This window comes from Pelodiscus sinensis, chromosome 8 (assembly GCF_052426305.1).
Source record: "Pelodiscus sinensis isolate ZL-2025 chromosome 8, ASM5242630v1, whole genome shotgun sequence".
In the NCBI taxonomy this organism is placed as follows: domain Eukaryota; kingdom Metazoa; phylum Chordata; order Testudines; family Trionychidae; genus Pelodiscus; species Pelodiscus sinensis.
Window position 1 is genome coordinate 4,482,733 of NC_143059.1, and position 18,128 is coordinate 4,500,860.

The 18,128-nt window shown below is 42.7% G+C and overlaps 1 protein-coding gene across 7 annotated transcripts in view; it reads left to right on the forward strand.

The window, feature by feature from the left end:
* The window catches only part of MAPK8 (mitogen-activated protein kinase 8), an 80,543-nt gene that overhangs the window by 12,998 nt on the left and 49,417 nt on the right, over nucleotides 1-18,128 (forward strand). For 2 of the 7 annotated variants that reach the window (XM_075934654.2, XM_075934652.2), the window contains exon 2: nucleotides 6,410-6,493. The exons of the other annotated variants lie outside the window; for them this stretch is intronic. The gene's annotated coding sequence lies outside the window, so the exon portion shown is untranslated. The remainder of the gene's footprint in view (nucleotides 1-6,409; nucleotides 6,494-18,128) is intronic. 7 annotated transcript variants of the gene reach the window in all.

Consider the following 18,128-nt stretch of genomic DNA (forward strand, 5'->3'; position numbering starts at 1 on the left):
TTTTAAAACTACAGAATCAAAGGAATTATAAGTTTGGTTTGTTTCTTCACCATCTTTGTATACTTGGGTGCATTTTATACCTTTATTGGATGTGAATTCTGCACATGTAAGAAGTCTTAGTCTTATGGGGGAGGGGTGTGTGTGTGTGTGTGTGTATGTATATATATATATATGTGTGTGTGTGTGTGTGTGTGTGTGTGTGTGTGTGTGTGTGATATATATATATATATATATATATATATATATATATATATAAATTATATATATATAACACGTGTACGTTTTAGAGAGTTTGTACGTGTCTGTCCGTGAATCTGTCTGTGGGTCTGTCCAAGAATTCCTCCTAAATGGTAAGAGCTAGGACCACCAATGTGGTATGCAGCTTCCTCTTATCTTAACTTTAAGCAAGGTCAGGGTTTGTTTGTGCCAGGAAAAAGGGGTGTGTGCCTGGAATGGTATTGTTTTCCTTAACACAGAAGGTAGGGGGCTGATAGGAGGGAGAGTTATATTGCAGTGACACCACAAGGAGGCAGCGAGTGTGGGGAACAGCTATATTACAGTGACTACAGGGAGGGTGGCAGCACCAGGAAGAGAGTGGTCATCTGAGGCCAGGGTTTTCCATGCTGCCATCCACTGGTCCAGGTAAGTGAGCGCCGTTCCCTCCCTGCCGTTGGCTGCAGCACTGGATGTGTGTGTGTGTGTGTGTGTGTGTGGTGGGGGAGCCCCGCTTCCCAAGAGCAGCACAGCTGGTGGCTGGGCACCACAGCCTCACTCCCCTCGTTTCCCAAGGAGCTCCACTGGTGGCCGGGGCAGTGCACTGCAACCCCACCCCTGCAGGAGAAGCTGGGGAGGGAGGGGGGCAGCTGCTGTTGTGTCCTTGCCACCACAGATGAACCCAGTGAGCCCTCCTAGCACAAGCCCCTCTGTCCTGATCCATCCCACACCACCCATCCCCCTGCCCTGAATCCTGCACCCCTACACTGCCAGCCCCCTGCCCTGGAGGACCAGAGTAATACAGGATAAGCCTTTTAGTATTCTCTGGTGGCAACTGTGTAATATGCCTGTTATTAGAGGAGGTTTTGGAACTAGGAATGTAAGAGCATTACTGTTGAAATGGTTAAGTAAAAGCATCAGCTTATCCGTTTCCATTACGTTTACATGCCGGCTCCCCACTTTGCTCCCGGGGAATTGGCTGCCACCCTGTGCAGCAGGCTCTGCAGTATAAAGCTTATACTGCACAGCCTGCAGTGCAGCTGACTCCCCAGGAGTGGGCTGGTAGGCAGTGCACACCGGAAGCCAGCTTAGCCAGCTGCACTGCAGGCTCTGCAGTATAAGCTTTATATTGCAGAGCCTGCAGCTTATAACTGTGTAACCACTAAAAATTTTAAGTTACATTATTAACACTTTTTTTACATCCCTATTTGGAACAAATTAATAAACTAAACAGTAACAAGTCACTAGGACCAAATGATATTAACCCAAGAGTTCTGAAATAACTCAAATGTGAAATTATGGAATTACTGTGGTTTGTAACCTATCCTTTAAATCAGTTTCTTGCCAAATGACTGGAAGACAGCTAATGTGACACCAGTTTTCAAAAAAAGGCTCTAGAGGTGATCCTGTCAATTACAGACTGGCCAGTCTAACTTCAGTACTGGGTAAATTGGTTGGAACTATAATGAAGAGCAGAATTGTCAGACAGAGATGAGCATAATTTGTTGGGGGACAAGTCAACATAGTTTCTGTAAAGGGAAGTCATGCCTCACTAATCTACTAGAATTCTTTGAGGGGGTCAATAAGCAGGTGGACAAGGGGAATCCAGTGAATAGAGTGTACTTACATTTTTAGAAAGCCTTTGACAAGGTCCCTTACCAAAGGCTCTTTAGCAAAGTAAGCTGTCATGATATAAGAGGGAGGGTCCTCTTATGGACTGATAACTGGTTAAAAGATAGAAAACAAAAGGTAGCAATAAATGGTCATTTTTTCAGAATGGAGTGAGGTGTTTGTAGGGATCTGTATTGAGACCAATCTGTTCAACATATTCATACATAATCTGGAGAAAGGGGTTAACAGTGAGGTGGCAGAATTTGTAGCTGTCGCTAAACTGTTTTACATCAAGTCCAAAGCAGACTGTGAAAAGCTTCAAAAGGATCTCACAAAACTAGGTGACTGAGCAACAAAATGGCAGATTAATTTTAATGTTGATAAATGCAGAGTACTGCATATTGGAAAACATAATCCCAAATATATGTATAAAATGATGGAGATTAAACTAGCTATTACCACCAAAGAGAGAGAGATCTTGGCGTTCTTGTGGATAGTTCTCTGAGTAGAAGTCAAAAAGCAAACAGAATGTTAGGAATGATTTTAAAACGGACAGAGAATATCTTATTATCTCTGTATAAATCCATGGTACACTCACATCTTGAATACTGCATGCATATGTGGTTGCCTCATCTTAAGAAAGATAATATTCGCATTGCAAACAGTTCAGAAAAGAGTGACAAAATGATTAGGGGTTTAGAATGGCTGCAATACAAGGAGAGATTAATAAAACTGGACTATTCAGCTTGGAAAAAGATGACTAAGCGGGGATATGATAGAAGTCTATAAAATCATGACTGGTGTTGAGAAAGTAAATAAGGAAAAGTTATTTACTTGCTCTCATAATACAAGAACTAGAGGTCAGCAAATGAAATTAATAGGTAGCAGATTTAAAACAAAATAAGCTATTTTTTTCACCTAATGCACAGTTAACCTGTGGATCTCCTTGCCAGAAGACATTGTGAGACCAGGACTTCAAGGGTGTGCCTACACTGCATCCTTACCTCAAAATAAGCGACACAGTTTGCGCTACGCGAATTGCATAGTTTATTTCGAGTTAATTTCAAAATGCTTATTTCAAAATTTGGCATTGTCTACACAGTGCCACATTTCAAAATAAAGTGCTATTCCAAAAAGTCCCATAACCCTCGTGGAACGAGGTTTACAGGGACATTGGAATAGCGAGCCCATTACATTTCAAAATAATGGGAGCGCTCGAAAGACATGGAATAGCTATTTTGGTATACTTCCGGTGTCCCGAAATAGCTATACATTGTAGAGTTAAAAAAAGAACTATATAAATTCATGGAGGACAGGTCCACCAATGGCTATTAGCCAGGATGGGCAGGAATGGTGTCCCTAGCTCCTGTTTGTCAGAGGCTAGGAATGGGTGAGAGAGATCACTTGATTAACTACTCTGCTTATTCCTTCTGAGGCACCTAGCGTTGGCCTCTGTCAGAAGACTTTTCATCTTTGCTTTGTGCTGGTTTCTTAGCACTTAGGCAGCTGGTTTGAACGTGTCTTTTTTTTAATTCTGAAAATTGAGCATATGAACTAGATTTTCATAAACTTTCTGACCCAGTATGACCCATGTCAATACATGGCCATTCTTATGACTGTTCTGAAAAAATGACCTCTTCCAAGCCCTCAATAGTTTCCCAAACAAAGAGCCAAACAGTGTTAGTTAGGTGCTTCAAGAAGGCTTTAACATTGAGTATGGACACACTAAATTATATCGTGATTAACTACGCAAAAGTAGTAAACTGTAAAGAAGATTCTTAGTTTTATGTGACAGCAGTATTTTACCCTATCTGCAAAATTCAGAAGCCATACAAGCAGAAAGGTCCATCTAGCCCAGTTGTTCAATAAAACATTTATTTTTCTAAGTCTGAAGCTGTAGCACTTTCTCTTAAATGACGCTTGTCCTAGAAAAGTGACATTTGTGAAATGGTTTTAATTTCTTAATTCAGGCCACAGTTTGAGGATTTGCAAAAATACTCAGATTTAGGAAAGACATACTTGGTAACATTTGAAAAATGGTAAGCTGTTGATTGTATTATGTTTTGTAAACTACATACCTTTTCCATATCATCCTGTCGACACAAGGATTTTTAAATCATCTTGAAACCAAATGAATATCTTTCTTTTCCATCTTAATTGTTTCAGTAGTTGTTAAAGAACCAATTAGACAAGTTTCTTAAGGATACAGAATATCTTAAATACTTCAGATACTTTTTATTTAAGAGTAGACCATTTCAGCATAAAACCCTGCCATAAAAGGTTTCAGCATCTTTAGTGGTAAGTTCTAAAGAATGAGAAACTAGCTGTGAAAACTTTGTCTACATTAGAGAATTTACTGTGCAAACCAACATGTCGTCCCCATAGCACAACTGTAACAAACCTAGTTCTAAAGTGAATCATGACTTGCTACTGTTTTTATCAAACATACAGGACCAACAGTAAATGTTCATTGCTCATCTCTGCCTCTTTCAAAAAGTATACAGGCAGTCCCCGAGTTACGCGGATCTGACTTATGTTGGATCCGCACTTACGAACGGGGCTTTCTCGCAGGCAGCGGGACCGCCCAGAGCACAGCGGTCCCGCCACCTCGACTTCCGGGGCGAGAAAAGCTGCTCCGGGTGCCCCTGGTCTGCTGGGGACCGTCTCCAGCAGACCAGGGACACTGGGAGCAAAGCCGGAGAGGTGGAGGGGTCCCGCGCCTCTGAGGCTTTGCCAGAGCAAAGCCGGAGAGGCGCGGCACCCCGCCGCCGCTGCGGCTTTGCTCCCCGTGTCCCTGGTCTGCTGGGGGAGGGGGCGCAGCTAGTGTGCCCCCCCTCCCAGCAGACCAGGCTTTTGTTGTGGACCCTGGGGTAGAGCAGCTGGGGTGCTGCCAGGTTGGTCCTGCAGGGACCTACCTGGCAGCCCAGCTGTTCTGTCCCAGGCTCGAGATTCAGCCGCTGTTGAAACTGATAAATGGCTGATTCCAGGAAGCTGGGGGCAGAGCAATTCTGCCTCCAGCTTCCTGAAGTAAGCCCCTGGTCAGTTTCAGCAGCAGCGGCTGAATCTGGAGCCAGTTCCGACTTACATACAAATTCAACTTAAGAACAAACCTATAGTCCCTATCTTGTACGTAACCCGGGCACTGCCTGTATTCTCTTTAGTAAAACTAAGTTCACAGAATGGCCATGTAAACTCACCATTCCAAATATGGACAGTATATTCCAACTATTGACTTTGGTGACTGATCTTAAAAGAAAATTATACTCCCCTGACAAAATAAACATTACATTGAAAATGAAAAGGCTGTTTCAAGGCTGAATGAAATGTCAATAGAACAGCTCCAAGCCTTGGATTTTTAATAATAGCAAAGTATAGGAAACCTACATCATGGCACTTGAAACACTTGTGACAGTGGGGGTTTGCCTTGGAATTCATGTGCTGGCTGCTTTCACCCCTTCCTCTCTCCTGATCTAAGGCTACTCTGTATCCCTCTTCCTCTAGCAAACATGGAATTTATACATTTCCTGGAGCTGGTAGGAGGGGCATGTGTGTACTTCTTGCCATCTCTGTTTTCATTGTGAGGAAGTATATGTTAGAAATAGATAGGATGGTCCATGAGTGCTAATTTTTAAAAAAAATATTGCTCCTCTCCTGTTACCTTCAGGATAAGAGTTTTAGTTCATTTTGAATCAGAGAGATCTTTGAAAACTAGGCTACACGAACAAGCAGGTTGTCCCAGGATATATCAGGATAGAGGCTTCCAATCCAGAAGAATGTTTGTTTCTCGGGTCTTTGAGTTCTTTTTATCCTCCAAGAAATTTTATTTTTGGACAGTATCATAAATTGGACTCTTTTCTGATTATCTCCCTTTTTTTGTTTTTTGTTTTTGATTGTGCTGGTGCTATCTGCTCTTGGGGAGGAGGTTGGTGGCTCTATAGGTCCATAATAGGGATGTTAAATTTAGATTAATGGGCTAATTGAATAGTTGATGCAATTTACATTGACTATTGGATTAGTCGATAAGGGCACCTCTGTCTTTGAAGATCTGTTGCTACACTTCAAAGGCGAAAATGCTGTGGGGAGCATGGGGCCAAGCAGGGGACTCAAGCAGTCTGCCACTGGCCCTGTGCTCCCCATGGTATTTCAAAGAGGCAGCACTGCATGGAGCCCAGGATCAACTGGGTACCTGAGCTGCACGTGGTGTTTCAAAGCGGCAGACCCCAGGCTCCCTAGCTGGCCTGGGCTTCACACTGCATTTCAAAGCAGCAGTGCCACATGGAGCTCAGGGTCTGCCCCCAGCTTCCATGTGGCACTGTCGCTTTGAAGCATCCTTTCTCTCTCCCGCCCCCCCGCCGCTGCCTCTTTCTTGGAGACAGCAAGGGGAGGAGGAAGCGACTAGTTGGCTAGTGTGTTGACTATCTGATAAGCATTTGCTTATCAGATAGTCGACTAGTTGTTCACATCCCTAGTCCATAATGCATTGTGGTTAAGGTTTGTGGAAGCAGAGTAGATGGGGGCAGGAGACCTTGGGAGGATATTTCTGTTTCAGTTTCTCTCTCTCTCTGTATGCATGAATTTGGCCCAGGTCGCTTCCCACAGTTCCCATTGGCTGGGAATGGTGGATTGCTGCCAACAGGAGATGAGAGCTGCCGTACCTGTGGATGTTCAGGTAAATAAAGCATCTGGTGGCCTGCCAGGGGCTAACCTCTGTTGCATGAATTGCCCTCCCTTGTTGCATGGAGTTTTAAGTTGTACCGACTTTGATAGTGCTTTTTATGTAATTTGTGGTTGTAAAACTAAGCAGATATCTGTGAGTTATTGTTACCCCCAGAAGACCTCTGCATACTCCCAGAGGTACAAGTACACGTGGTTGGAGAACCACTGAGTTGGAGGATGCTGATGTTGCCCTGACATCTGGGCTGTTTATAAGAGCAGTATTGTAGACAGGTAGCAATTCAATTTAAAGCTCCTGCTTACATGCAGAAACATTCCTATAATAATACCTCTCCCCCAGCAGCCCACCTTGGGAGACATTCTCTCCCTAGAGTCTGTCTTCACATGTGTATGCAGAGGATATGGGAGTGGAGAGGCAGGTGTAGAATTCAAGGAGCTGAGAGGCGCTGCAGGTTACCAGCAGCTGCTACTAAAAAGCTGTCTGGGAAGCAAATATGTAACCTGCCTTCCCTGGTATTAGTTGTCCTTTTAAGTCATGCCTATTAACCTGTTCTCTTCTGGTAGCTGCAGCTGTCCTTGCAGACTCCTTCAATGGAGCCAGTGAGTGGCTGCAGCTGTGGGAGGAAGAAACAGGTGGAATGGCTCAAGACAGAGGATGGGCAGCACAGTGGTTGTGCTTTCTGGGCTTCTGTAATTTTCAGTGATTTAAGGGCTACTCGAATGATTTATATACTGTCTTTTAGATATTTTGTAATTTTAAAAAATTAATGGAAACATTTTCTCCTTCTTTCTTAAATAGTGATGCCCATAAGCATAATGAAAATTTAAACATGTTTAGACTTGGATTTATATTTCACTAAGGGTGCATCTATATAGCAGAGCTTAACTCAAAATAAGCTACCCAAATTGAACTACGTCAATTACGTAGCTTATTTCAAAATTGGGAGCACTACTCAACACTTACTTTGAAATAGAACATTCTTTTACTGACTTCCCTTGCTCCTTGTACAATGTGGGTTACAGGAGTTGGAGTAAGAAGTCCTCCATCTCAACATCATTTTGAAATAAGGGCGCATTTTGTTGTTTTGAAATAACGCTGCTGTGTAAACATACTCTAAATGGCTCTAGAGTAGGGATGTAGTAGTGTAGTTGATTAACTGATAAGCAAAAGCTTATAGGTTAATGCTATAGACTACACGTATTTCCCTCCCTCCACCCTTGCCAGTAAATTTTTTAGCAGGCTGGCCAGTAGTTCTGGCTTGTACAGGGTCCAGAACCTACCCCTGCTGTGGCTCTGCATTTAAAGTATATTAGGGGCCAGGTGGGCAGGCAGTATGGCTCGCGCTGTGTCCAGGAACTCAGACCCTCTTGCCTGGACAGGGGCTGCTGCCTTCCTGCTCTGCTACCTCTGTATCAGAGGCATCAGCACTGGGCAATAGGCAGCTGGCTCACAAGAGGAGCTGGCTTTTAAACTGGTTCTCTTGTGGACCAGCTCTTGCCTGGCACCCTGCACTGCTGCATTTGATACACTGGCTGCCGGCCCCACCCCTGGGGGACTATAGAATAGTCGACTATCCGATAAAAATTCATGAGGTTACTCGACTATTCTATTAACCAATATTTAACATTCCTACTCTAGAGGACATTGATATTAAGGTGAGAAGGGTTTATATTAAGGAAATACACTAATACTAAAAGTAGGGCCAAAAATTAAAATATGTTCTTTTCAGATATATTTGTGTTGCTAAAAGAAAATCCTCCTCTTTCCTATCTTTCAACCTCTTTGATTTAGCTTCTAGAATGGCTGAAAATATCAGGCTGACCCCTCTTCTGTCCCAAAGCACTACTCTGAGCTACTTGGAGAAGTAACCTTCATTAATAATATGAGAGCCTTTTTGTCCTATGGTTTTTATCTTGAGAAGCAGATACCCAATGCACTAGCCCTTGCAAATTTTGAGTTCGTGCTTTCTTGTACTTCAGTTCCAAGTCTGGGCATGATTCCCTGCCTCATCTCTAATTGTAAAACTAAATCTGGAAGTTTATTCTTCATGCAGTGGGTTTCCTTGTCAGATGGACTTGGCATAAAGAAATCTGGTTTACAATGGGTACATCCAAATCTAATTCTGGGAGAGCCTTTAATTCCCTTATGCCTCTAGGTATGGATGTGTAGTGCAGCTTGTTTATCTATTTAGAGATCTCACAAAAAGTTTAAGGCTTGCATACTGCTCAGATCGCTACATCTGAATTCCCAAATGAGCCATTTACAAATGAGTCCTCTACTTCATCCCTTCTAACAGCCTCTGAATCCCCTATAATCTCTCCATGGAGATTTCTCTGAGTTTCCAAAGATCTCTTCCTTGCTCTTCCTCTTTTTGGAACCTTCCCCTTAATCTTTCAGCTGCTTTTGATACTGTTCACCCATCCCTCTCCTTGATATCTATGAGATGTATTAACAGGAATGCTGTAAGACACAAGAAGTAATTTTTCCACTCTACTCTACGATGATTAGGACTCAACTGGAGTATTGTGTTCTGTTCTGGGTAGGAATGTTAAGCAGGCAATTTGCTAACCGTGTAGTCGATAGAATTTATATCTACTACATGGTTAGCCCATAAGGGAAGACAGCTGAAGCGTTCAGTCCCAGCTCATGCTGTGTCCAGGACCGACCTCCGCGGCGGCTCTACATTTAAAATGTAGTAAGAGCCAGCATCCCAGCTCAGTTTCAGCTTGCGCCCAGTCCGGGACCTACCGCCTCTGTGGCTCTGCATTTAAATGCATATAGTTGATAGCAAAAGCTTATCGGTTAGTGCCAATTGACTATTACATCCCTAGTTCTGGGCACCATATTTCACGACAGATGTAAAGAAATTGGAGATGGTTCAGACAAGAACAACGAAAATTATTAAAAGTCTAGAAAATATTACCTATGGGGGAAGACTGAAAGAATTGGGTTTGTTTAGTTTGGAAAAGAAGATTGAGCCAGGATATAACAGCTTTGAAGTACCTAAAAGGGGGTTAGGAGGAGGAGGAGGGAGGAAAAATTGTTCTCCTTGACCTCTGATGATAGGACAAGAAGCAATGAGCTTAAATTGCAGTAAGGGAGGTTTAGTTTGGACATTAGGGAAAAAACTCTCTAGCTGTCAGGGTGGTTAAACACTAGAATAAATTACCTAACATGCTCTTAAATGTCTCCAGTGATAGATATTCCATAGCCTCCCCAGGCAAACATCTGTCAGGGATGATCAAGATGGTGTTTGGTCCTGCAGGGAAGGCCAGGGATGTGTTAAATATTGGTGAATTGAATAGTCGAGTAACCTCATGAATTCTTATCGGTTAGTTGACTATTCTATAGTCCCCTTGCGGACTGGCTGCCTGTTGTCCAGTGCTGATGCCTCTAATAAAGAGACAGCAGCACGGGGTGACAGCAACCCCTGTCTAGGGGATGTCTGAGCTCCCAGACCCGGCACAAGCTGAAAATGAACTTGGCTGCCTGTCCTTGTGGCTCCTAATACACTTCAAATGTAGAGCCACAGCGGGGGTAGGTCCCGAACCTGGCGTGAGCATGGGGGGCTGCTCTCAGTAAGGGTGATGCTTAGCAGTTAACCATTCACATCCCTACCTTCCTGAATTGATTACATTAGTATGGCAGAGTATCTTACTTGAATTAGGCAAAAGCATGGTAGCCAAAGAACAAAAGAGGGAAATGTAAGACTGTGTGTGTGTGTGTGTGTGTGTGTGTGTGGTGGGTTGTGTGTTTTTTTGCAAACAGCTGAGCACATGAATAAACTTATTCAGGGATGTTGTTCTAATGGCTACAAATGTATGGCCACCATTCCATTTGTATTTTGAAAGAATGTAGTCTGTAAGGTCTTATTGCACAACTGTGCCCAGATTGATATAAACTTCAGTGGTGGAACCCTGCTGATGCTAGTGGAGCACTCTGGGGTTAGCGTTCTGGCTTGTACACACATTTGCCAGATAGTGATAGAAATGTAGCCGTGTTAGTCTCTGAAAATGTAGTAGTTTTCAAATAGCTTTATCCAGGGCATGTCCAATCCTAGCAAAAATTAAAGGTGCATAGCCTACCCAAGTATTTTGGATTTCTTGACTTGGACTTGTGGTTGCTTGGCATACAAGTGATATAGATTGCAAATATAATAGGTCTATTTACTTATCTTGCGTTTTGAGTTTGTATGGTTCTCACAACACAGGATATTAATGAATACTTGGAACTTGTTTTTTATGAGGGTAGATGGAAAATTGTGTCAGGTTTCTCAGCATAACTTTACATTTTACATAGTTTTTTTCTACTTATGGTTGGGAAACAGGTGAAAAAAATCCACTTTAGCCATTTAGGGGCATAAAATGAGGAGAGAGATTTAAAAAATTAGCTGTCACCAAAAATGAAGTAAATAAAAGATATTTTTATTATGCACTTTGACTACACTAATGTGCAAAATAATGCTCAAAGTGGTAATCAAAAGGTCATCCCGAAGTCAAACATATTACAGTAATTGAGTCATTTAGATGGTAATGGTGTTGAAAATCATGGAAAGGTATGTATTAGACAAGAAAAGATCACGTATATCTCTTTGCTAATTCTCAAAAGGTCTTGCAGGCTTTATGTATTTTGTGGTGTTCGATCATTCAGAGCAGAGCAACGCTGTTCCACAAGGAAGTATGCTTATTTCCTTCAAGCCTCACCACAAGACCATAAACTGAGAAATTGAGTTACTAACTGTATGAGTTTATAAACTTAAGTGGTTACAACCTTTATGGAAATTAGTGGATCAGTATTAATGGGCTTCATGATCTCTTCCATCCAAGAAAGTAACCTGTGCAGAGCATACTGAGACAGCTTTGTTAAAGCTTTAAAGCTTTGTAAGCAATGACACTTCCTGAACAGCTGAGGCAATTCACAGGTATGAAACAGCCCACATTGTGTTCTTATATTAGGTTACATTTTGCCACCACATTTTCAAGTTGTTTTTCACTAAAGCTGCATATTTGTTTTCTGTGCAAAGCCTGTCAAGTGTTCTAGAATTATTACGTTTGAGTGCAGAAAGCTGTCTCATTCAACAGCTTTCAAAGTCTTATCTTTGAATTTTCTCTTAGGAAATTGTATGCATAGGGAAAAACTATATAGCAGCCTCAAATTACAAAGAAGGAAAAAATACCTTAAATTGACTTCATTTTTGCTTGAGGGCGTGTACTCCTGCCTATTCCTCCATTTCCGATGCACCCTATTTGTCCAGCTAATCTAGGGGAAAGACAAGTCCCAGTAAAGTCCAAATGTGATCCTTACTCTGTGTGTCCCATCACCCTGCCTTCTGTGCTTCCAACATCTAAACTTCAGCATAGTTCTAAAAGGGCGGGCACAAAGATGGACTAATGTTGACTGCCAGACAGTCAGCAAGTATGTTTAAATATGTTGCTTTCCCTTATTCCAACTGCACTTCAAGCTTTCTCTTACCATAATCGTGAGTTCTGATAATATTCTAAACAAGTCTTATGTTATTTACCAAATGGGCTGCAATTCTAATAAAAATCTGTAACTTTGCAAATACCCAATATAGATCAGAATCTTCATTGGAGTACTTATCAATTCTTTGTGGTACAGGAGAGGTACTCCAACATATGCTCAATAAACTGAATTTGCTGGTCGTACTGCATGAAATTGGCCCAGAGGTCAGTCTGTGTGACTGTGGGATTTTGTGATGTGTCTGTCTATTAGTGATAGAAGGTAAATAGAGAAGTCATGTAATGGAGATGTAAGTTAAACAGACTGAGAGGGAGGCACTTTCACTGTCGATTGATGCACAATCGAGACCTCATTAAACTTATGTCAGCACTAACAGAAGCTAAGGCAATCATCCAGAAGTTGTTCAATTCATAACCATCTGATCTGTGAAGACCTACTTTAAATGCTATGCAAAGTAAAAGGGAAATAAAACCCACAACAAACCAAGAGGCTTTTTCATTTAGAAATGAGCTTCATACACCTCAGAGATCCTTGTAGTCATAAAGGTACGGAGCAACCTTATTACAGTGTTCTCCGAATTAAGACTGACTTCTTATCTCAAATCCCTGATTTGTGTTACAAATGAGATGCAGTAGAACTTGGATCATTGTGGAATACAATGCTTCAGTTCTAAGAGTAGTGTGAAAAGTGAAAACGTTAATAAAATCAATATTACTTTCACATACCTATGCAAATTACAAGATTGTGTTTTAAGAAGCAGAATATTTCATTTTCCAGTTTTTTCCCTTTGAGCATTTGAAGCACTCATTTGACTAAACATCAGAGAAATGGACTGAGTTTATAATACACTATTTAGCAGATGTCCAAAAGTCTTTAAAAGTGACAGCTGAAAATTAGGCAAGCATTCAAGGCACCCTCATCATGTATGCAAATCAACTACATATAAACTGAATTTGTATTTCATCAAGAACTAAAATGGCAAAATTATTAATGCAAGGGATTTTAAATACAACTGAATGGTATCTGCTCAATTTCTTTTTCCAGTGGTCTGCCGCCATATATTTATAATCCTATCCGCATTGTGCTACATTTTAGATCAGTTGATAATATCGTCAGAGGTCAATTTTCTATACTGGTGCTACTCAACACGTAGCCTGTGGGTCGCATGCGGCCCGTGGCCTGTTTGTTTGCGGCCCGCTGTGCAGTTGGAATTACGTGGGGCTCAACACACAACTGAGGGTTGGCAACCACTCTACTAGATGACAAAAAGTGGTGTCAGAACTGCATCTTTGGTACTCATTAACACTGGAATGGTGTTAATGTGGAATCTCCATTAATTAGGTGCTAAAGTTACCATAATGCTATACAGTTTGTCAGCAGTAGTGGCTGCTGGCCAGTCAGAATTAGTTGGGAAAATGATGCATTGATATCTTAATTGCTTATTTAAAAACTGTGAATACAAATTTAAAAAATGGCCTTTTCAATTATGCCTCTTCATCTGTCCTGATCTCTCCTCACTTTCTCCCCTCCCCAAAGTTCTGTTTTAAAAGGATGATTATTTTCTGCCCTTCCGAATTTTCTTAACTTCCCTGGAAATGAGTTTTCCAGCACAAATACTCTTGCTACTGTCATTCATTGGTATTGTGGTAGCTCCCAGGGGCTCCAATTACAGACTAGGAGTCCCACTGTGGTGGACTCTATTCAAACACACTATAAAGAGATAGTCTTTGCCCTAAAGTCCATGTGCTCTACCACCTACCTAGTTTTTGTTCTCTGAATGCACCTCTACACACTTATCCATCTGCTGAGACTGGATTAGAGAATATGGGAACCAAATGCCCACTAAACCTCAGTTCTTCTTCAAGATGCCCTACAGTCCTTCTAGTTGCTTATCTTGTGTGTCAGCTCGGGCTACCTGAGCGTGAGGTTATTTTCCTACAACTAGCTCTAGTAGTATCCAACCACATGAATAAAATTAATTGCTACTAAGGATACTGAGGATGAGGCCTCACTAGCTGGAGTATTGTCTGACCAAGCAGAGCATCAGAGGAATGCATGACGCCCATTTGATGGTATCTAGTAAAGGTATGAATGCTAGACCAAGGAGCAGCTTTTCATGTGTTGCATTTGTTTCCCTGCCCTTGAAATTGCCACTTTCTTAGCCGAATGTTTTCATGTCCCTAGTAGGAACGTTGTTTTGCCTCCTTTTTAAATAGCTCTAGAATATGTGCTTTTAGCTAGTTTGCAGTTTCAAGCCTTTGAGTCCTGCATGTCACTAGTGTCTCTAGTGTGGAAAGAGAGCAGAGGGGGTTATAAAATCCTTTGTCCTGTTGGAAATTGTGAGCTCCCTTCTCTCAGGGCTTACGTTGTTTCTTTTTCATTACGTGTGTGAAATGCAGAAAGCTATTACAGGCAGTCCCCGACTTACGTCGGATCCGCACTTATGAACGGGGCTTTTCTCGCTGCGGAGCTCACGGGCGGCGGATTGCCACCCGTGTCCTCTGGGGCGAGAAAAGCTTCTCCCGGTCTCCCTGGTCTGCTGGGGGGATCCAGCAAAGTCGCTGGACCCCCCCCAGCAGACCAGGGACACCCGAGCAAAGCCGCCCAGGTGGGGGGAGTCCCGCTGCCTGGGCGGCTTTGCTCCTGTCCCCCTGGTCTGCTGGGGGGGGTCCAGCAAAGCCGCTGGACCCCCCCAGCAGACCAGGGACACCCGAGCAAAGCCGCCGCCTGGGCAGCTTTGCTCCCGGGCAACTCTGCCTGGGGCTTCCTATAGTCAGCTGCTGGTCAGTTTTAGCAGCGGCTGACTTGGGGACGCCTGGGGCAGAGCAGCTGGGGTGGTGCTGGGTTGCTCCAGTAGCGCGGCTCCTCGGCTCTACTGGACCAACCCAGCAGCACCCCAGCTGCTCTGCCCCAGGCGTTCTGATTCAGCCGCTGCTGAAATTGACCAGCAGCGGCTGAATCAGGACGCCTGGGGCAGAGCAGCTGGGGTGCTGCCGGGTTGGTCCAGAGTGGCGCTGCGGGACCAACCCGGCAGCCCCCAGCTGCTCTACCCCAGGGGTAGGCAAGAAAAGCCTGGTTTGCTGGGGGGGGGGCACTAGCTGCACTCTCTCCCCCCCCCCCCCCAGCAGACCAGGGGGACAGGAGCAAAGCCGCGGAGCACACCCACAGCGGGACAGTTGGATGTAAAAGTTGTTCTGAGTTAGTGCCTCACAATCTTTTAATATTTTATCATTTGATATTTTTGCCCATGAAAGTTTATGATGCTATATATTTTTGTTAGTTTCTAAGGTGCAACAGGACTACTCACTGTTTTTTATCTTTTAATGTGTGTGTTCTCAGTACCTGGGTAAGATGGGGAGGGTAACAATCTCCATTGTACAAAGAAGCTAAATGACTTACCCAAGGTCACATCTCATAGAACCCTAGAGCTGCAAGAGCCCTCAGGAGTCATCAAGTCCAGCCTCCTGCCCAAGGCAGGACCAATCCCAACGAAATCAACCCAGCCAGGGCTTTGTCAAGCTGAGACTACAGGAAATCTGTAGCAGAGCAGGGGGTATGATCCAGGTCTCCCAAGTTCTAATTCAGGGGTAGGTAACATCAGCTCAAGGGCTGGATACGGCCCTCAGCTTGCCTGGATCTGGTGCCTGAGGCTCAGCCTCTCCCCACAGCATTGAGGACCGTGCACTGGCACTCCAGCTCTCCTACTGTGTCTTCTGGTACTTAGGATCATAGGGAGGCATAGTTGTCAATAACTCTTAGAGAAAGAAACAGCAAGCAAATGGTCTGGTAGTACTTTCTAGACTAACAAAACATGTAGATGGTATCGTGCGCTTTCATGGGCACAGCCCACTTCTAACTCCGGTCATCTGAAGAAGTGGGCTGTGCCCATGAAAGCGCATGATACCATCTGCATGTTTTGTTAGTCTATGAAGTGCTACCAGACCATTTGCTTGCTGTTTTTTTTTTCTGGAACAGACTAACTCGGCTACCCCTTGAGGCTATTAGAGAAGGGTTTGGTGAATATTTCTGTTGAGTATTTGGAAAGAAGCAGGATGATTATATTTCTATTCACAGTGATAATGAAATGCTTTATAGTTTGACAGTAAGTAGAGATGGTATTAAATGGCAATTATTTAAAATAAAACACTATCTGATCTGCAAGGGGTGATGACTTGCAATCAAGACTCTTAAAATAATTGGCCGAGGAGCTCTGAGCCATTTATGTTAATTTTTAACAGCTCTTAGAACACTGAGAAGTTTCCAGAAAATGTGAACAAAAATTATATTCACATTTGCCCTTTTAAAATATTAACATTCTGGTAACTGTAGGCCATTTAGATTGATGTTAATAATGAAAAGGCTGACAGTACTGCCAGTAAAGAATGAAAGGATGACAGTATAACTGTTGCCTGTCAAAATAGTTTTATGGCCGATAGGTCTTGTCAAACTTGATACTTTTTCACGAGATTACAAATTTGGTTGGCATAATACTTCACCTTCTGAAAGGTGTTTGATTTAACATGCCTGAGCAAGATCGAGGAGATGGTGGATTGGGAAGCTGCTGAAGAGATGACGTATCAGCCATTAGTTAACAGGATTCACATTTACTGGTGTTTCTGAACTTCAGACTGGTCATATTACAGCAGTGGCCCAAGTAGTTTGTTTACCATTTTATTTAGCTGTGCGGTTGTAACCTTTTGTTTAGGTTGTGGACCTTGTCATTGTTATCCATGTCTTTGTTACCTCAACATTAGACTTTTGCAATATCCTTTACATGAGACGTACCTAAAATCATTTAGAGACTGCAAATGATACAGAACATAGCAGCCCACTTATTGACAAAGGTATCTTTCCAGGAGCACATAATCCCAGTGCGTTGAGATCTGCTCTTGCTTCCCATCAGTCTCTGGGTAGAATTGAAAATGTTTATGAAGTCTCAGAGAATCCTAAATGGCCTGGGGCTGATCTTTATGACAAAGTTTCCTCTAATTTTTTCATCTGTGCAGAATAAATTTCACGTGCACTGAAACATTCAGATGTGCACCACCAGTATAAACACATGCTGCTGGTTGTGGGGACGCATTTGAATCTCTCCTGAGTGGCTGCCCAAGTGCTCAGCTTTACAGGCGGGGGAGCATGTAAAGCTTCCTCCCGCCCTGCCAGAAGCCACTTTCTCCTGGCAGGGCGGAGGAAATTTCATTCGCTTCCTAATTGGCTGGGGGTGGGGGGAGTGGCAGGGCCTCTGGGGGCCGAATCAGCCCACCTGGCAGGCTGGATCTGGCCCGTGGAGGCCCCCTTTGCCCACACCGGCCTTACTTGAACTATTGACTAGTAAATTGAAGTTTTCTGTATGATAGATCATGTCTTACAGCTCTGTGTAAATCTGTGCTCTGCTAAAAATGTTTGTGACACATGGAAGATAAAACCTGCAAAGTTGACTACATCTCATTTATAACAAGGGTATGGCTACTTGACACAATTTAAAAGGAGGTATTCTACTTTCTTTGATCATCAATTTTAAAACATAAAATTTACAGCATGGCGAAAAAGGATGTTAATTTGGGGAGATGGTACTTGCATTCTTAATCCTGGTTTTACAGGTGCTTATAACGTTTTAGAAAAAAATTCCCTACCTCCCCCAGCTCTGCTTCAGTCTATAATTGATAAAAGTATTATAATCCCACTACAACTGCCCCACACACATGTTTTACAACACTCACTATGGAAATTCTCACATTATCTGACTTGTTTTACTTTTCTAAAAGGGGAATTACACAAAAATGAGGAGGTTAGTTAAACAGAAATTAAAAGGCACAGTGACTAGAGCCAAATCCCTGAAAGCTGCATGGAAACTTTTTAAAGACACCATAATAGAGGCCCAACTTAAATGTATATCCCCAAATTAAAAAACATAGCAAGAGACCTAAAACAGTGTCACCGTGGCTTAACCGCCATGTAAAAGAAGCAGTGAGGGACAAAAAGGTATCTTTTAAGAATTGGAAGTCCAGTCCTAGTGAGATAAATAGAAAGGAACATAAACATTGTCAAATCAAGCGTAAAAATGTAATAAGAAAAGCAAAAAAGATTTTGAGGAACAGCTAGCCAAAAACTCAAAAAGAACTAACAAAATGTTTTTAAGTACATTAGA